Raw genomic sequence first — 19,763 nt, forward strand, 5'->3', positions numbered from 1 at the left:
AGAGTATACACTGAAATGGTATGTCCAGATTAATAATAACATTATGCGAACTCAAATTGATTTGTTTATGGACGCTCATTTCTTTTAGGTATTACTCAGAAGGGCTCAGTTTATCTTCTTCGGGAAGCAGGTAATGTGGTTGCTTCTCCAGGGGGGAGGTGAAAAATTGGTTTACCAGCTTCTAATGCAGTGCTTAGGCTGCTAATTTTCTTCTTTATGCATATTTTATTTAAAAATAGCATCAATTGCTATTTTCAAAAAACCTTTGGAAACAAATAGGGCACACTGTTCGTGCCGTGACGCACCTTTGAGTTAGGCCCCAGGTCCTATTACTCATAACCCGGAGGGTAGACACAACTCACAACTACCCTGAACCCCAGTGGCGTAGCGAAGGAGGTGCAGGGGGGGCCGGCCGCACCGGGCGCAACATCTCGAGTGCTAAAATCCACGGGTTAGGGGGCGCAAATTACTTGCCTTGCCCCGGGTTAGGGGGCGCAAATTACTTTCCTTGCCCCGGGTGCTGACAACCCACGCTACGCCACTGCTGAACCCAGCACTTTAGCAGTTGCTCCAGCTTTCACTGTGCGGGCGGCAATCGCTTGTATTTCAAATGAGGGGCAGGCAGGTATAATGAGTGAACTTGCTCTGAAACATGGCGGTACATTACCCTTTCTCGAAAAAATCAGCACTGGAGGCCGACCTTCAGGAAATACGCCATCAGAGCTCCAATCCCGGAGAGAAGTATATAGTGAAATAAAAAGAAACGATTCTTATCACAAAGGTTTGTGATGCCTTCACAAGGAAAATGAATGCCCTGGCACCAACTTTCTTACACTAAGCATAAAATATACGTTTTCAAGGCTTAAATAATGTGTTTTAAAGGCTTAAATAACTAATTCAACCAACCTGCATACACAAAAGCTTAACATGTATATATTTTGTATACGTTTTTCAACTTTGCTGGATCCAATTTATGATAAAAGCTACAGGTTAAATAGCCGTTGATCCTTCCTTCTATGCTTTAGATGCGCCCTTTCTTTGCTGGGAAGTTCTGCATTGGCAGGAGTTTGGGGGCTGAGGGGAGGAGGGGGAGTGGAAGCTGGCGAGAGAGAGTGTGGCAGCCCACAACTTGAGGTCAGGTAGAAAACGAATGAAGGTCTGCCACCCACTGGGATTACATCAGCGACTTCTAAGAAAGTTCTATATTGGGCGTTCAGAGGTCTGCAGGATCAAGATTTTGGTCAGGAGGCACAGTGGGGGACACATCACATTCCATATGCTTCAGTTCATTAGAGAACTGCAGTCTTGAAATGTCAGGGTTTCTGAATTTTCAATGCACAATGAGTGTGGGCTTACTTTTAGATTGTACAGATCGGAAACTGCTTCTGAGAATATCTGAAACTAAATGTTCTATGTGGGGAAATAAAGCACTAACACAGAGAAATATATGGTTACATACATTTAATTTAAGTCCTGCAGGCACATAAAACAGGAGCTTTGTTTTGTATCTGAATAACACCATGACATAGTCCCATGCTGTTGAGCATCTATGCACAACTGGTATGCATCATGTGGGGTGCCAGCAAACCACTGTGAAATACACACGCTCCTTGGCTAAGTCCAGAACCTAAATAGTTGCCCCTTTGTGCACATTCACATTATGTGATTTTGCCCCCTCAATAGGAAATCAAATACCAAACAGGAGGGTTATATGACGGAACACCGAATTTTAAACTACTACTAACCTTAACAACGAGGTCGGAACACCGACCTCGTCTTTACTACTAATGATTTTACCACGAATGCCTTAACAACGATATTTCGTTGTAAAGGCATTCCTGATAAAATCATTAGCAATAGGCACCATTCACCCTACATCCCTCACCCCACCCCCCCAACCCCACCCCAAAACCTAAAACCCCCTGATCCCCCACCCACTCCCCAAAACCAAAAACGCCCCACCCCCCAACCCCACCCTAAAACCTAAAACCCCCTGACCTCCCACCCACTCCCCAAAACCAAAAACGCCCCACCCCCGAACCCCACCCCAAAACCTAAAACCCCCTGACCCCCCCACCCACTCCCCAAAACCAAAAAACCCCCACCCCCCCAACCCCACCCTAAAACCTAAAACCCCCTGACCCCCCACCCACTTCCCAAAACCAAAAACGCCCCACCCCCCCAACCCCACCCTAAAACCCCCGACCCCCCACCCCCTCCCCAAAACCAAAAACGCCCCACCCCCCCAACCCCACCCCAAAACCTAAAACCCCCGACCCCCCACCCCCTCCCCAAAACCAAAAACGCCCCACCCCCCCAACCCCACCCCAAAACCTAAAACCCCCTGACCCCCACCCCCTCCCCAAAACCTAAAACCCCCCACTTACCTGAGTCGTCACCTTGTCATCTGCGTCGTCCTCCTCAGCCGACTCCCTTGTTTGTACCTTAACCATGCATGTTCGTTGTTCAGGACATGTGTGGTTAAGGCACAAAATAACGAAGTTGTGGTTAAAGAAAGCGTTGTTCCGCTTTCGTTAACCAGGACTTCGTTATAAAAAATTCGGCATAAAGGATGTTTACCAAACAGGAGTATGTCTGGTACAACCATGGGTAAGGCCATGGCCTGCCACATATCCAGAGTATCTGAATCCGTTTGTTTAATTCATACAAGCATTTCCACCTATACAGCTCCACCAGTAAACAGACCATATTTCAATAATTGGAGGGACACTATGCTATACGGGCCATGTGTTTTTCTACTTTGTTGTGTGGAAGCAATCTGCCTGTAACTTTTAAATCACTGACAGATTCTATGTACAGAGTATTCAAAGCCAATATTATAGTCTCTTAATTGTTCTTCATTTGTTGTATCCTTTCCTATGCACTCATACTCTTCTTCTAGCTGGAACTTGTCTCCACATTTGCAGTCCTTTCACTGCCCTGAATATCCCTTGCCTCAGCCCTCCCATTTCCTGACCAGACCCTGCCAGAAAGTGGTATCCTTAGGTATTATTGTCTAATGAGTATTGTAAGGTCCGATAGATTCACATTATGTAATTCACCTCCAGCATGTATTTCGATTAATCAAAATCTGAAGGATAATGAGAATAAGAGTATACCCATTTTATTCCCCATATGACCTAACATGGTTGCCCCTTTTATTAACCACAGCTCCTTAATAGACTCCTATTTGCAAACCTAGGAAACACTCTGAATTGATGATAAAAAATACTGCAGAAACTCTAACGCTAGATTACAACTCTACATACCGGACTGGAAAGATTGTTTCATCAATCTTACAGTGCCTTCTGCCTCTGTATTCCCTTTTATCCCTGCAAAGACTCTTCATGGGCAATCCCAAATGAGTCCCCAGACCCATTGACAGTCAGGGCTTATGATCTATAGCCACTGAAGTCTAATTTGCTATGAGATATTTATATCGTGAGAAGAAACCAGAGGATACTCATCAAATGAGTCCATCAGCCACATATGCTGCTTTGACATTTGGTCAGTTTCCCATCTCATCACTGTATCTCTACAGGCTCCTATTGTGTACATATGAAAGAGTGCAACCTCCTTCTGCTTCATGCTGCCCGTTTCACTGGAGGAATGAATTGCAAAATATACTACACATTACCTTTCTTATGGATAAACCACAAGGTGGCCATCTTTGAATGGTTCTCACAATAGAATAGAAATATTCAACTATAGCTTTTAGCATGTGTGTTAGACTGTCATCGTTCAATGTATTTCGTAAAACATGTTTGCCCCTGTACAGTTGTGTAGATGTTATTGCTGAATATATTTTGTAAGAGTGTTTTACAAAATGTATTACTAAAGAAATCAAGCAGTGATAACGTCTAAAGGTCTGCAACCAACACCAGGAATACTGGCTTTGCCTTTGCTTGTTATTACTGATATCTGCATCCCAAGAACCTTTGTTAGAGTTAAGCTATGACCTCATGGCCGGTGAGCTGTGTGGAATGCTAGATTGGGGTGTTGTGGTCGCTTAGCAAAAAAATGTTAGATATTCAGGGCCATATTTATACTTTTTGCCGCACAACTGCGCCAACGCAGTTGTGCGTCAAAAATTTTAACGCCGGCTAACGCCATTCCAAAGCGCCATGCGGGCGCCTTATTTATGGAATGACGTTAGCCGGCGCAGCTGACTGGTGTGCGTAAAAAAAAATGACCCACACCAGGCAGCGCCGGCGTAGAGGAAAATGGAGCTTGGGCGTCAAAAAATGGGGCAAGTCAGGGCTGAGGCAAAATATTGGCCTCAACCCGATTTGTGCCATTTTTTTTTACTCCCAACCCCCATTGAAATGACTCCTGTCTTAGCACAGACAGGAGTCATGCCCCCTTGCCCAATGGCCATGCCCAGGGGACTTATGCCCCTGGGCATGGTCATTGGGCATAGTGGCATGTAGGGGGGCACAAATCAGGCCCCCCTATGCCACAATTTTTTTTAAAAAAAAATACTTACCTGAACTTACCTTAAGTTCCCTGGGATGGGTCCCTCCATCCTTGAGCGTCCTCCTGGGGTGGGCAAGGATGGCAGGGGGTGTCCCTGGGGGCATGGGAGGGCACCTCTGGGCTCCTTCCGAGCCCACAGGTCCCTTAACGCCTGCCCTGACCAGGCGTTAAAAAATGACGCAAAAGCAGCTGGATGTCATTTTTTTTGACCCGCCCACTCCCGTGTGTCATTTTTGCATGGGTGTTTAAATAAGGCGCACATGCCGTGGAGTCATTTTTTAGACGGGAATGCCTACCTTGCATATCATTAACGCAAGGTAGGTGTCCACGCTAAAAAATGACGCAAACTCCAAGATCTTTGGCGCTAGACGGGTCTAACGCCAAAGTATAAATATGGAGTTAGCTTTGCGTCGGATTTGCGTAAAAAAAAACAACGCAATTCCGGCGCAAACAGGGTATAAATATGCCCCTCAGCCTCTCCTGTCCTGCCATCAGCATCTTGCGTAGCATCCTTAGACAACTGTACAATCCCCAACATTAAAAACACTACACACAATATGAGTCTGCAGAACAATTGCATGCATGAAACCTATGGCTGCAATATCCAACAGTTGCATGATGTGAAGAGTATATACAGTACACAGAAGGTGAAAGTAATGCATATGTATCTTTCAAATGATAAAAGATAGACACCTTTTATGGTAAAGTTTGTTTTTTATCGAAAAATAAACACATTTTTGTCTTCAATTGGAGAAACTGTAGAGAAAAAGAAAATTCCTGAGTTCTATGCTGTAACTCTTTTAGTGCACGTAGGTCTCTAGCACTCTTATTCATACAAAGGGAGCGATTATTCTTGCTTTTTGTAGGGACTTGCATGACTCAAAGTGGCAAAATCAGCTGTGTGCATCAGTTTTTGCATAGATTTTGATACAAATAAACTTGAGCGCATTGCCCAGTAGTGCTGAACCCTTCCTAATCCATGAAAACGGGCAAAATGGGCAGAACAGTGCAGCATTCTGTAGGAATAAGAGCAAAGAACCAATTGAGGATGTCTGGTCCTGCTAACTGAGACAAAGTCACAACTTCAGGTTGACCGTGATGAGGTGAGACCTGGCTACAGGGACCCAGTTACACCCACTGAACAAGAGTACCTTAATATCTGACTGCAGAGTGTTGTGCGATCCAGTTTTGGGGACGGGTCACGGAGCTACATCTATGCAAGGTCCAGTTCAGAAAATCGACATTCAGCGGCGGTTCCAGGGAGCGAGGTCCTGCATCAACATCAAGGAGGCCACTGACAGGGGGGCTTGTGTTGCAAAGTCCTCTATAGACGGCGCATTGCGCACCAGCTGTTTCCAAAGAAGCTGTGGGGCTTTCCATGCAAAGTCCTGTGTTGTTGTCAAGACTACTGTCGACGAGGGGCTTGCAATGCAAAGGCCTGAGTCAAGAAATCGTCATTCAGTGGCATTGTTGATGAGCCTGCGGGCAGTGTTAAACTTGGCCCTGTCTGCAGGGTCATCCTAGACATTTTGCCTTCATTCTCCTGTTTTCTGAACCCTTTTTTGTTGGCTTTTAAGTTTCTGTGCACTTTGCCACTGCTAATCAGTGCTAATGTCCTTGTGGTCTCTCTTTAAAACATAGTAGAATTATCTTACAACCAACTGATCTATTTAATTTACTTGAAAGTCCCTAGTTAAGTGGTTCTACATGTGTCTGGGGCATGTAAACTAAATGCTTCTGGTGGGCCAGCAGCACTGATTGCCTCACCCTTGATGAAGCAGAAAATGAAGGTTTTGATTTATTAGCGCTTAAACGTAGTGCTGCAATAATCATGTGTGACTTTAACCGAACTAATAAAGATTGTACGGGGACAAAATGTGCCCTTAGAGTAGTTTGCCAACATTTATAAGCGTGCTTTATATAACGTGATGTATTAGAATTGCACTAATCCGACATAATCATAAATGTGTGCTACGATTTGCTTGTTTGAAATGTTTTAGCTTAGCATAACTTTAGCGGAGGCTTTGGCCTAGTTGCCTGGTCTCACGGTTTAGATGCTCGTATTTTTCCAATGTGCTATTAAACGTGTATTTTTGCTTGAAGCTGTACTTTTCCACTGAGATCGTTCAAATCTTAAGGTTTCGTGCCAGCCTGGCATATTTTCTCTTTACTCCAAGGTCGATCTGCAGGTGCGGACAATGGAGGCTCTGAAAGTGAGCTAATTGGTATAAAATGTTGCAACTTGCGTACCCATCTCCAAGGATAATGTATGCTTAAGTAAAAGCTTGAGAACTGTCGTTTTTGATTGGACAATTTGAAGCTAACATATGAACCCTCCAATGGAAGACCCTACTGGATTTGAACTGTTGTCTATAAAAATCAGGTGCACGAGAGGAAAGCAGCCATTATTGGACATCCCGCCATTTTGCAGACATCGTAGCTATTATGGCCCACTTTGCTTCGACGCCATTTTGAAAGAGACTTTGATGCTTTCTCTAATCGAGAGAAAGAGACTTTAAATGATTCTTGCCCTAGAGACTTTAACTTTGATTTGTCCCTTTGCATGAAGTAGTAGTTTCACCTTGCCGCCGTGAGGCAATTGCCCCGTCCACCCCCGCCCCTTTGCCCTGTCCCATGCCGATCGAAACGGTACCCATGCTGATCGAGAAACGGTACCTGTGAGACGAAGACTTCCTTGTATGCTGATCGTAATTGGTAAATATGAAAGGAAATTGTAAAATTGCATTGTGTTTCTTTTAGGTAACCAACTGCTGATTTTGATAAGATCCCTAGTTAGGAGTTTTTCTAAATTAATGTTGCTAAATTGTTTTGCATGAAGTCCCCCATGCCGATGCTAATTTGAGGTTAGATGAGGATTCCTTCTGTCGCACGATGCAATTTGAGACCTTGTTATGCTGACTAAATGTATGAAATTAGTTCATTACAGATTATCGTATTAGTGATTTGCATTGCTATTATCGAATGCCTTGTGATTCAAATGCTACATAGATTGCACCTGTTTCGCCGCTACGGACAGCTATTAATGTTCATTTATGTTTATCATTTGGTGTTGAGACACATTTACATTGTGCTAGCTTTATTAATATAGGGAAATAAATTCACTAACTTTGCAATAAACTGGTGTGGATATTCCTGACTGAAAGGTCAGGGCTCGCCGAAATGTATTCTGGATTAATTGTTAAGTGTTATGTTGATCAAGGTATTGCTTATGTTCGATATTGATTATTGATTTGATGAAATTGATTGATTAAGAGTACGGAGAGTCCCACTTAGTCAAAAGATTCATCGGCCTAAAGAGCGTCCGAATACAGGTAAATTATTAGTACGGACCGCTCTATCAGTAGATGGTAGCAGAGGACGGTTTCGTCTTTTGGGACCCTGTACTCTTAAAGTACATGGTGTTGAATTAACGGTTTCGATTTTTGAGACCCCATTTGAGAAGTTGAATTAGATTTTTCTTGGATAAAACTGATTGACAGAATGATGATGGGCTAGGTCCACCGCGACTTTCCCGGGATCTCGGAGCTTGCGAATGGAGAGAACGGAGGTGTGAGATCAGCGTTGGCGGTACTAGTGATGGTTTGAGTGAAGTTAGGGTTTTGCGCTTGCACAGCTTATTGCCGCAGGGTGTGTGAAAAGGTTGCGAGGATTTTTTCTTTTTAGAGGATAGCGGAGGTGCGACTCCGAGTGTAGAAGTAGAGAAGTCGTCGAACTTCATAGAAATAGCGGAGGTGCGGCTCCGAGTGTGAGAGTAGGGAAGTCGTCGAACTTCATGGGCGTGTGGCGCTTTGTGCATAAAAAGGTCCACGTGGTTGTTGTTGAGACGGGCCCTGCGAGGTCAAGAGACTCCGGAGTATGTTGATTTATGTTGTGGTCTGGGCGGTTTAGTAGGTTGATCGGGCGTGGTCAACGAGTCGGTACGTGTGTAAGGGAGTGAAAGAAACTTCGACTTCGGGCTTTGACAAGATTCTAAGTGCACTAGAATAGATCATTGACAAGTTGAGAGTAGGTCTGCGGGTCAGATTTGCTTGCGAACGTGGGGACCGAGAAAGACGGAATAGCGGCCGAGGCTAGTGAAAAGTCCCTAAGGTCCTGAAGCGACTGTGTTACCCTTCCTGTAGTAAACCAACAGATCTGTTTTAGTTTTTGTAGCTCGCGATACATGCAAGAAGTTGTTACGAAAGGAGCTGAGTGAAGGAGGACTAGCCGCGAGGCTTTGTCAGCCGCAGTGTGTGTGAGTGTGACGTCACTAGGAGCCGCGCTGGGATAGGTTGGTTGCAGGCAAGGGTCGCACACGGATTGGACGCAGTCCGTGGGGCTCGATTGGAAGGGGAAAGGCAGGCGAAGAGTATTCCGGGAATTAAAGTCACCTATTGATTACAAATTTCGTGAAATAAAAGACGAGAAAATGAAATTCTTTAAAGCATTCAGGAGTGCGATGAAGGGGGAGTCTTACATTAAAGCGAACGTAGGAGAAGAGACGCCACCCGAAGGTACACCAGCTTACATTGTAATTGAGGAAAAGGGGGTAGCTCCGTGTCTTTGGCTAAAGCAATGGCACAAGTTGACAGAGAAACATGGGAGCGTAGCATTCCCGATCCACGGGACATTCAATATAAGGATTCTGGAGAATTTGAGATTCACGATGTACGACATGAAGGTGCCTCCAAGGCCAGCCCAGTTTGAGGCTCTAGCGATTTGGGAATTAATGGCCAGACAGCAACAGAAAAATACGTTCGAAACAAGGATAAGGAAGGTAGACAAGACACTAGCGGACGCTAGGTGGGATAATGCACAGAAGGTGTGGAGGTCAGATGTATTGCAGGGGATAAAATTGTTTCCCGCAATTACTAAGGAAGAAGAGGAGACAGGTAAGAAAGCTACCTGTAAGACCAACAGGAGGTGTTCCAAGGACAGAGAGGACGAGGAAAAATTGAGAAGAGAAGAGGAGTTGGAGGATGAGGAGCTAATAATGCAATTGCTGAACGACCGTCCACCACCTTATGCGGAGAGTGGACCAGGTCCAAGTACCAGTTCTGCCCCTCCGGCACCGGTACAGAACAGTGAAACTCAGAGTTCGGGAGCATCATCGGGGTCTAAGGACCCGAGTTTACTGTTCACCCCGCAGATACCGCAGGTTAGGAGAATATATCCAGTTGTGCCCATGTTGAAACCAGCAGAAAATTATCAGCCGCAGGTCCCAAGATATTACAGCAGTGACAACAGTACGGGAATGGTTCTAGACCCGACTGTAATGGGAATACAGAATGGTCACAACCCGACATTGGCACAAGCTGAATCAACTCAGTTTTTGATGCCTCAAAAGCAGATGCAGGGGGGAACAGTACACGCTCAGATGACGGGGAGTCAGATGGGCATGCCGGCAATGATGACCCATGGTGTGGGAATGAACATGCCTCAGAACATGGGGAATGGACAAAACCCAGATGCGATATCACTACCCATTACTGTAGGTCCACCGGTACCTCTGTACAGTCAGTCTAATTTGGGTATGAGTGGTCAGGGATCAATGCTGCAGAATGGGACCGAAAGAAGGTGCATAGAAAACACTCCAGGGATAACTCCTATAGCGGCTCAGCCAAATGGATCCGGATCCTTGATGGAGTTTAGTCCCGTATGTGCTCAGTCGACACTGGTGAGGTCGAGTCCCCCACTGGTGATACCGCTGTCATCGAACACTGAAAAGTTGCCGCAACCATCAATGGCAGTCGATGTGAACGCTACACTGATGGGGTTGAATGCGCAACAGCTGACACAGTGGTTCAACAGTTTGAATTCCACACAAAGCTCAGACAGTGGGAAGGGAGAAGATTATTTGAATAGGATGAGGTTGAACATGGAAGCACAAGAATTGGTGGAAGGGACTATGGGTGTGAATAGGTTAGAGTCCTACTCGGAAGAAGAGCTGAGGTATCTATGTCCCAGGATTACGAAAGAAGTGAACAAGGTACATAAAAGCTTGCAAGAAATAGCTGACAAAAACGGGGTTGACATAGACAAGACAAAACACTTGAGCAGGAGCTATAGATTGGATTTTGGGACCACAGATTTTGAACACATGAGGTCAGCAGGCATGAAGGCGCACCTTAGAGAATTGTTGCAGAGTGCACAAGTGTGGAGATGTTTAGACAAGTGGGAAAGCAGATGGGTAAAGAGAAAGGAAAAGAGGAGGGACAGTGCTACAGAGCACAATGCGAAAAGACCGCAGAGTAGCGAGGCAGTAACAATGTTACCAATGAGGGAGACAGCAGGGGGAAAATTAATACATGTACCATGGCACAGAAGTGACATTCAGTCTTTTACGGATTATTTTCCCAAACTGAGAGAGAAACCGATTGAATGGTATCAACAGACTGATAGGTTTGTGAAGCTTGCAAAATGTCTTTGGGAAGATCTGAACACTCTCTTTGAGATTGTGGTTCCGGCAGATTTGTGGGAGGATTGCAAAAGAGCTGTAGGTTGGCCGACGAGTGAACCAGAGAGAGACACGGAGACGGGTGCACCATCACCTATGGTGATGAGCCTGTACTATAAGGTGATTGAGCATTTGAAGACGAAGGTTGCCGCGAAAAATGTGGATTGGCAGAAGATCGATCGAACTGCCCAAGAGGCTAAAGAGTCGATTCATAGTTACTATGAGAGGTTGTTGAAGGCGTTTAAGAACTACAGCGGCACGGAAACAATAGAGGCGAAGGACATGCTTCATTTTGTGTTCAGATTTGTGGAAGGGCTGAGACCAGAGATAAGCCAGATGATAAAGTCGCATTTAATTTGTTGGCAGTCGAAACCTATTGATGAAGTATTGAATTATGCGAAATACTGTAGCGACGAAATTGAAGTGAAACAGAAAAGGTTGAAAGAGAAGGTGATGATGATGCAACTTAAAGCAGCTCAGACAGGTTTACAAGGTTTGCAAGGGATGCAAGGGTTCCAACAGCAGGTACCGCAACCGCAGCCGCAGTTGCAGGGAAACATGGCGTTTCAGCCACAGGCCAGAGGCAGAGGAGGTTTTGCGAATAATGGTCCGGATTTGAATACTGTTGTGACAGGTGTGCCGGCAATGAAGAAGGTGATGCCGTGTCACGTGTGCGGAATTGTCGGTCATTGGAAACACGAGTGCCCGATGGTGGTGCAGGAAGGTGCAGGTGCAGGTGCAGGTGTTGGTCAGCAAAACAATGATGTCAATGCATTTCAGACAATAAGGGGACCGAAAATGAGAGGTCCAAACCCAAATTTTCAGACCGTAAATCAGTTGCAGGGGTTACAACCTATGCAGCCGCAGCAGATGCAGATGCCTCGCATGCAGATGACGCAAATGCAGCCAATGCAACAGCAGTTACCCATGGTACCTAATCAGCAAATGCAAATACCTTTGGCACCAATGAGTCAGCAGCAAGTGATGGTTCCTCCACAGGTCTCGGGTCAGGTAATGAGTACAAATGGCACCGTACAACAGTTCCCATTACACAGTGAGAGTGGAATAAACAATGTATGGGAGAGTGAAAGCTCAGAAGAAGAAGGAGATTGTGTGCTTGCAGCATCCTTGGAAGTTGATCAAAAGGGTCCGTACGTAGAGGGAAGAGTAATGGGTCATCGTGTTTCATTCTTGGTTGACACAGGAGCCACACGTTCGACTGTTAAGAGCAGTGAAGTACCAAATTTGCCACTCTCAGGGAGGACAGTTCAAGTGGTGGGAGTAGCAAACAGGCACCTGACGAACCCAATAACAGATCCGGTACCAGTCAGCATCGGTAACTATCAAGGGGTGCATCAGTTTGTGGTATGTGACTCAAGCCCGATAGCACTGTTAGGGAGGGACCTATTGTGCAAATTGGGTTGTTCGATCATGTGTTCGAACGAAGGAATAACAATCCAGACGAGCAGTGATGGGGAAGAAGAGGATAGTGTAGAGGGGGATGAGATGGAAACTGTCGATGAAGAGTATCCTCTGATTTGCCTTTTCCCAATGATAACTGAAGAAGATATTCCAGCCGAATTACGGGAAACAGTCGGAAAGGAAGTGTGGGATATGACAGGGAAAGAGGTGGGATTGATGAAAGGAGTGGAACCAGTGAAAGTGACTGTAAAGCCCAATGCAATCTTTCCCAAGACCCCAAAATACCACATGGCACAAGACACCCTCATGAAAGTTGCTCAACTTATTGACGAATTTGTAAAACAGGAGGTACTGAAGGAAGTGTTAAGCAGTCCATGTAATTCACCAATAATGGGACTAATAAAGCCAAGTGGAAAGGTCCGACTTGTGCAGGACTTGAGGAAAATAAATGACATCATAGTCAAGTGTTGCCCTGTCGTACCAAATCCAGCTGTGATAATGTTTCAAGTCCCTTGCGATGCCGAATGGTTCTCAGTCATCGACTTGTCACAAGCATTCTTTTCTGTGCCTCTTCATGAGGACAGCCAATTCCTCTTTTGTTTCAAATTCTTAGACAGAGTGTACAGTTGGTGTCGAATTCCTCAAGGGTTTTCTGAGTCACCGTCAATCTTCAATCAGATTCTAAAGAAAGATTTGGAAGCATTAGAATTGCCATTCGAGTCAACTCTAGTACAGTACATTGATGACTTACTGATTGCATCAAAGACAGAAAGTGGCTGCACAGCCGATACCATTGCTCTTTTGAACCATTTGGGAAGGAATGGACATAAGGTGTCTCCTTCCAAATTGCAGTTCTGTCAGAAGAAAGTGAAATACTTGGGTCACCAGATAGAGAAAGGGTCACGGAGAATAATGAAGGAAAGAATAACAAGTGTACTTCAAATGAGTCCACCAAAGACCAGGAGGGAAGTGAGGAAGTTTTTGGGAATGGTGGGCTATTGTCGTCAGTGGATTCCCAACTTCTCGACCCTAGCAAAGCCTTTACTGAAGCTGACCCAGAAGGATGCCTTGGATCAAATTGAGCTGAAAGGAGATGAGATGGATGCTTTTGTTGAATTGAAAGAATGCATGTGTAGGGCTCCAGCTTTAGGTATGCCTGACTACACAAAGCCTTTCACATTGTTTTGTCATGAACGTGATGCATGTTCTTTGTCTGTCTTGACTCAAGCCCATGGTGGCGTAAACAGACCAGTAGCGTATTTTTCAGCTACCTTGGATCCGGTCGCAGCAGCACTCCCAGGGTGTTTGCGCGCCGTAGCAGCAGTTGGTATCAGCCTCACTCAGAGTGAAGGAATAGTGATGGGACACCCAGTAACAGTCATGGTCCCTCACTCAGTTGAGATACTTTTGACCCGCTCCCGAACGCAACACATGACTGGAGCAAGACTCACAAGGTATGAAACGATAATTCTGGGCTCACCGAATGTGCAGCTGAAAAGGTGCACTACGTTGAATCCAGCAACCTTGCTTCCTGGAGAAAATGCTGAAATTGAGAACGCTGAAGACGTCGAGCATGACTGCCTTCAGGTGACTGAATTTTGCACAAAACCTCGACCTGACATTAAGGATACCAAACTTGATGAAAATGACCAGATTGTTTTTGTTGATGGGTCATGTCTAAGAGATGGGATGGGAATTTTGAAAGCAGGATATGCTGTATGTACTGTAACAGGTGTCTTGGAAGCGGGGTGGCTTCAAGGAGTCTATTCTGCACAAGTAGCAGAACTTGTAGCCCTTACAAAGCATGTCAACTGTCTGCATTGATGAAAGTCACCATTTACACTGATAGTCAGTACGGGTTTGGGATTGTGCATGACTTTGGACAACTATGGTCACAGAGAGGTTTCCTGACTTCTTCAGGATCCCCAGTGAAAAACGGGGAGAGAATAAGGGAATTGTTACACGCCATTCAAATGCCAGCCGAAGTTGCAGTGGTAAAGTGTAGTCCTCATACAAAAGGACAGGACTATGTTTCTCTGGGAAATGCATATGCGGATCAAGTTGCAAGATTTTGTGCCTTGAACTGTATATTACTCAGGGATTAATGGAATTCAATAAGTGAACCAGAACTCGAACCAGCTGAAGCATTTGCCTTAAAGGTTGTAGATACAATAGATGAACTAAAAGCATTGCAGAATAACGTCAGGGAGGATGAAAGAGATTCCTGAAGTAAATCACAATGTATAAAGAGACCAGACGAGTTATGGGTTTCAAATGAGGGAAAATTTGTTTGCCAAATAGGCCCTCATTCTGACCTTGGCGGGCGGCGGAGGCCGCCCGCCAAAGTCCCGCCGTCAGCTTACCGTTCCGCGGTCGAAAGACCGCGGCGGTAATTCTGACTTTCCCGCTGGGCTGGCGGGCGGTCGCCTTCAGGCCGCCCGCCAGCCCAGCGGGAAAGAGGCTTCCACGATGAAGCCGGCTCGGAATCGAGCCGGCGGAGTGGAAGCTGTGCGACGGGTGCAGTTGCACCCGTCGCGTATTTCACTGTCTGCGCAGCAGACAGTGAAATACATTTAGGGGCCCTCTTACGGGGGCCCCTGCAATGCCCATGCCAGTGGCATGGGCACTGCAGGGGCCCCCAGGGGCCCCGCGACCCCCCCTACCGCCATCCGGATCCCGGCGGTCGGACCGCCGGGATCTGGATGGCGGTAGGGGGGGTCGGAATCCCCTCGGCGGCGCAGCAAGCTGCGCCGCCGTGGAGGATTCAATGGGGCGGCGGTACACTGGCGGGAGCCCGCCAGTGGTGCCGGTCCGACCGCGGCTTTACCGCCGCGGTCGGAATCCCCATTGGAGCACCGCCGGCCTGTCGGCGGTGCTCCCGCGGTCCTCCGCCCTGGCGGTCTTTGACCGCCAGGGTCAGAATGACCGCCATAGTCTCTTATCACAGCTTGCGCGGTTCTATCATGGGCAAGCTCACCTAGGGAGAGATGCCATGATAAGATTGTTCAAAACTGATTGGTTTAACCCCAGATTTCGTCAAGCTGCAGAAGCAGTTTGCCATCGATGTGTCACTTGCCAGCAGATGAACCCAGGAAAGGGAACAGTTGTGAACGCTAGCCACATTGGCAGGGCCAGTGGCCCATTTAGTCGAATGCAAATGGACTTCATTGAGATGCCTGTGCATGGAGGTTTGAAGTATGTGTTGGTGATTGTGTGCATTTTTAGTCACTGGATTGAGGCATACCCCACACGTAGAAATGACAGCCTTACAGTTGCAAAGCTATTGCTGTGGGAGTTAATACCACGTTTCGGATTCCCGATCTCTTTAGAATCAGATAGGGGAAGTCACTTCAATAACGAGGTGATAAAGTTACTCTGCGAAGCGCTGAACATTGAGCAAAAGCTGCATTGTAGCTATCGCCCTGAAGCATCAGGACTGGTGGAGCAGATGAATGGTACACTGAAATCAAGAATGGCGAAAATATGTGCATCGACAAATCTGAAATGGCCTGACGCATTGCCCTTGGTGCTAATGTCAATGAGGTACACCCCTGATAGAAAGACTGGATTGTCTCCGCACGAAATTCTCATGGGCAGGGCTATGAGACTTCCTGCAGTTCCCGCAAACGCGCTTTTGAATATTACAGATGATATGGTGTTAGACTACTGCAAGGGTCTGGCTGACGTGGTTCGCTCTTTCTCTCACCAGGTGGAAGCGACCACCTTGCCACCGATCCAAGGTCCAGGACACGCACTGAAAGCAGGTGACTGGGTCGTGGTAAAGAAGCACGTGAGGAAGCCGTGTCTGGAACCCCGTTGGAAAGGCCCTTTCCAAGTGATCCTGACGACAACTACCGCTGTGAAGTGTGCGGGGGTTCCCAACTGGATTCACGCCAGTCACACAAAGAAAGTGTTGTGTCCCACAGATGAGGAAGTTGAAGCGCTGAAACTGCCAGTGCCTGATAAAGCAGTGCTGAGACAGAGCAAAACCTAACTGAAAGTGAACAGGCAGGAACGGAAGAGAGAGAGACATTCTCTGAGGACGAAGAGACCAACTCACTTGGGGGAGACCAAGGAGAAAGTTCAGACAGCGACGAAGCAGCTGAAGGTGGCAAAGAACCTGAAGCAGCTGAAAGTGATACAGAGCCTGACGAAAGTAACGGTGACGAAGGGCTCGAAAAGGGTGAAAAAGCAGGAGAGCCTGATCAGAGGAGGGCTTTCCCAGAAGCAGACGATACAGAAAAAGAAAAGGAGAACGTGACTGATTCCCCAGAAGGAGGGGACAAGGCAGAACAGAACGAAAAAGTTCAAGCTTCCTCAGAAAAGATCGCAGGTCCATCAAATGGACATGGTGCAAAGAGGAGACTAAGCATATCACCAATAAAACAAAGGACTGAAGAAGGTTTGAATGACGGAGAAAGGCCAAAAGTGAAAGAGAAAAGAAAAGAAGTAACTGTCGCGGTACCATCCCCGAGTGAAGAAAAAGACTTGACAAAAGTGGAAAGTACCAGCGAAGCAGAATCGAAAAGAGAAGCAAAATTGAAAAGGAAAAGGATACCGAACAGAAGATATTCCGGTCCTGAATGGGCCTATGTAGTCAATGACGATTGGACTGACGAGTTTGTATCTCTAAGCATCGAGAACGAAGAAGAAGAGATACCAATAGAAAAGAAAAGTTTTATGGACAGTGTTGATTGAAAGGGTGATAAATGACATTGCCTGCTACAATCTAAAGTGATAAAACCAGCTGAGATATTGCTAAACCGGATGAGACATTTGCTAAACCGATAAAGACTGAGTTATTGCCGAATTGAGACAAATGCTGCTAACCGATAAGTGACTTGGCCTCCTGAAGAAGACGGTGTGAACATTGCGCTCGTTCAGCTTTGTAACTGAATTGCTAAATAGTTTCTTTATAGGTGCTTCTAGCTCTCTGATTCTATACAGATCATGACGCAAAACAGTAGAAAGAAATATTGTAAATATGTGTGTATAGGCTTAATAATTGCATGTGTACTAATAATAATGGCAATTGTACTCGGAATGCATGGTAAGGGTGAAAATGAGAGGATTGATGCTTCTACTTTTGCTCCTGTTACTGTCACTGAACTAACCGCATTGAAAAGATTAGAATTAGATGAGAGGCTCTTGCATGATAAGAAAGAACTCTCGTATAATGTTTTCTATCGCTTGCTAACAGAATATGTTGAGACAATGGATGCGAAAGATTGTTATGTGTGTACACAGATACCGACATCAGTAAAGGAAGGGGTGACTTATCACCACATGCCTCTTACATACGGGATTACATGTAGTATAGTAATGTCTAGATTTTATGGTCAAACTAACATACAGTATTTTTACTCAAATTATGATGTTACCTTTGCATATGTTCCTATAATAGCGCAGCTAAGCCAGATTGCTAAAGATTGGGATGCTAAAATAATGAGGGAATTTTTCGAGCCAATGCAACCTTTTGAAACGGCTCACGCTCATAGGGAAAATCTTACCTGCTTGCTCTCTGCAGTAGAAATAAGCTTTTTAGATCGCACAGATGATAGAAGGGCACAAATGAATGCGAAATTAGAAAAAGAGCTACATAATAGGACTTCAGTAGATAGTTATGATTTTGCCGCAATAAAGACACAAGGGAGAATAGCTTTAGATGCTTGGCATGTAGGGAAATTTTGTATATATCGAGGTGAATCTTATTATGACAACATTTTTGTAGGAGCGAGTGAGTGTAAACATACGTTTATCTTTAAGGCCAAATGGACATTCATGATGAACGGACTTGACTCTGTCATTCCAGGTGTATATTACATTTGTGGGTATAATGCCTATTATCGTCTTCCAAAGGGATGGTGGGGGAGATGTTATTTGGGTATAGTGTTCCCAAAGGTTTATCAACTGGATGACCTATCGATGATTCAAAAGACATCTGGATCCCATCGTATCCAGAAAAGAGAGACCGCAGCTGCTGTGGTAGGAGATATATTTGGAGCCATGATTCCTTCATTGGGAGTTGTGTTGAATTCCATCAAAATAAGAAAGTTGTCTACTATAGTGGATAACATGTTGACAAAGTTTTCAGGTGCTATAATCCTGATAGATGCTGAACTTGCAGCGGAAAGAGCTATGACTCTTCAAAATAGGCTTGCTTTAGACATTCTTTTAGCAAAGGATGGTGGCGTTTGCAAAATGCTTGGTGCACGACACTGTTGTACGTATATTCCCGACAATAGTGTGAAAATTAAAACTATGCTTGCTAATTTAACAAAAGAGAGTGCGGACTTGAAGGAATTGAAAGAACCAGGAGTGTGGGAGAAGGTTGGAAAAGGACTTGCTTCAGTGGGAAATTGGATTGGTGGAATTTGGAATGGGATACTGCTAAAAATAATAGAGGGAATTTTAATAGTTATAATTTGCATATTTGGAATTTGGGGAATAAAAAGGGGAATAATAATGATTATGGAAAGAATTAAAAGAAGGAAGGAGGAGAAAATAATGAAAAGAATGGCAGAAGAATACAAAGAGAAAACTAGGGGAATTAAAAGGAAAAGAGAACTGACAGAATTTTAATGGAATAAAATTTGTGGGCATAATTTGGTGTGATGACAAGTAGTCATCAGAGGAGGGATTGATGAAGCAGAAAATGAAGGTTTTGATTTATTAGCGCTTAAACGTAGTGCTGCAATAATCATGTGTGACTTTAACCGAACTAATAAAAATTGTACGGGGACAAAATGTGCCCTTAGAGTAGTTTGCGAACATTTATAAGCGTGCTTTATATAACGTGGTGTATTAGAATTGCACTAATCCGACATAATCATAAACGTGTGCTACGATTTGCTTGTTTGAAATGTTTTAGCTTAGCATAACTTTAGCGGAGGCTTTGGCCTAGTTGCCTGGTCTCACGGTTTAGATGCTCGTATTTTTCCAATGTGCTATTAAACGTGTATTTTTGCTTGAAGCTGTACTTTTCCACTGAGATCGTTCACATGCTTATCTTAAGGTTTCGTGCCAGCCTGGCATATTTTCTCTTTACTCCAAGGTCGATCTGCAGGTGCGGACAATGGAGGCTCTGAAAGTGAGCTAATTGGTATAAAATGTTGCAACTTGCGTACCCATCTCCAAGGATAATGTATGCTTAAGTAAAAGCTTGAGAACTGTCGTTTTTGATTGGACAATTTGAAGCTAACATATGAACCCTCCAATGGAAGACCCTACTGGATTTGAACTGTTGTCTATAAAAATCAGGTGCACGAGAGGAAAGCAGCCATTATTGGACATCCCGCCATTTTGCAGACATCGTAGCTATTATGGCCCACTTTGCTGCGACGCCATTTTGAAAGAGACTTTGATGCTTTCTCTAATCGAGAGAAAGAGACTTTAAATGATTCTTGCC

This window comes from Pleurodeles waltl, chromosome 10, assembly GCF_031143425.1.
Source record: "Pleurodeles waltl isolate 20211129_DDA chromosome 10, aPleWal1.hap1.20221129, whole genome shotgun sequence".
Classification (NCBI taxonomy): Eukaryota; Metazoa; Chordata; class Amphibia; order Caudata; family Salamandridae; genus Pleurodeles; species Pleurodeles waltl.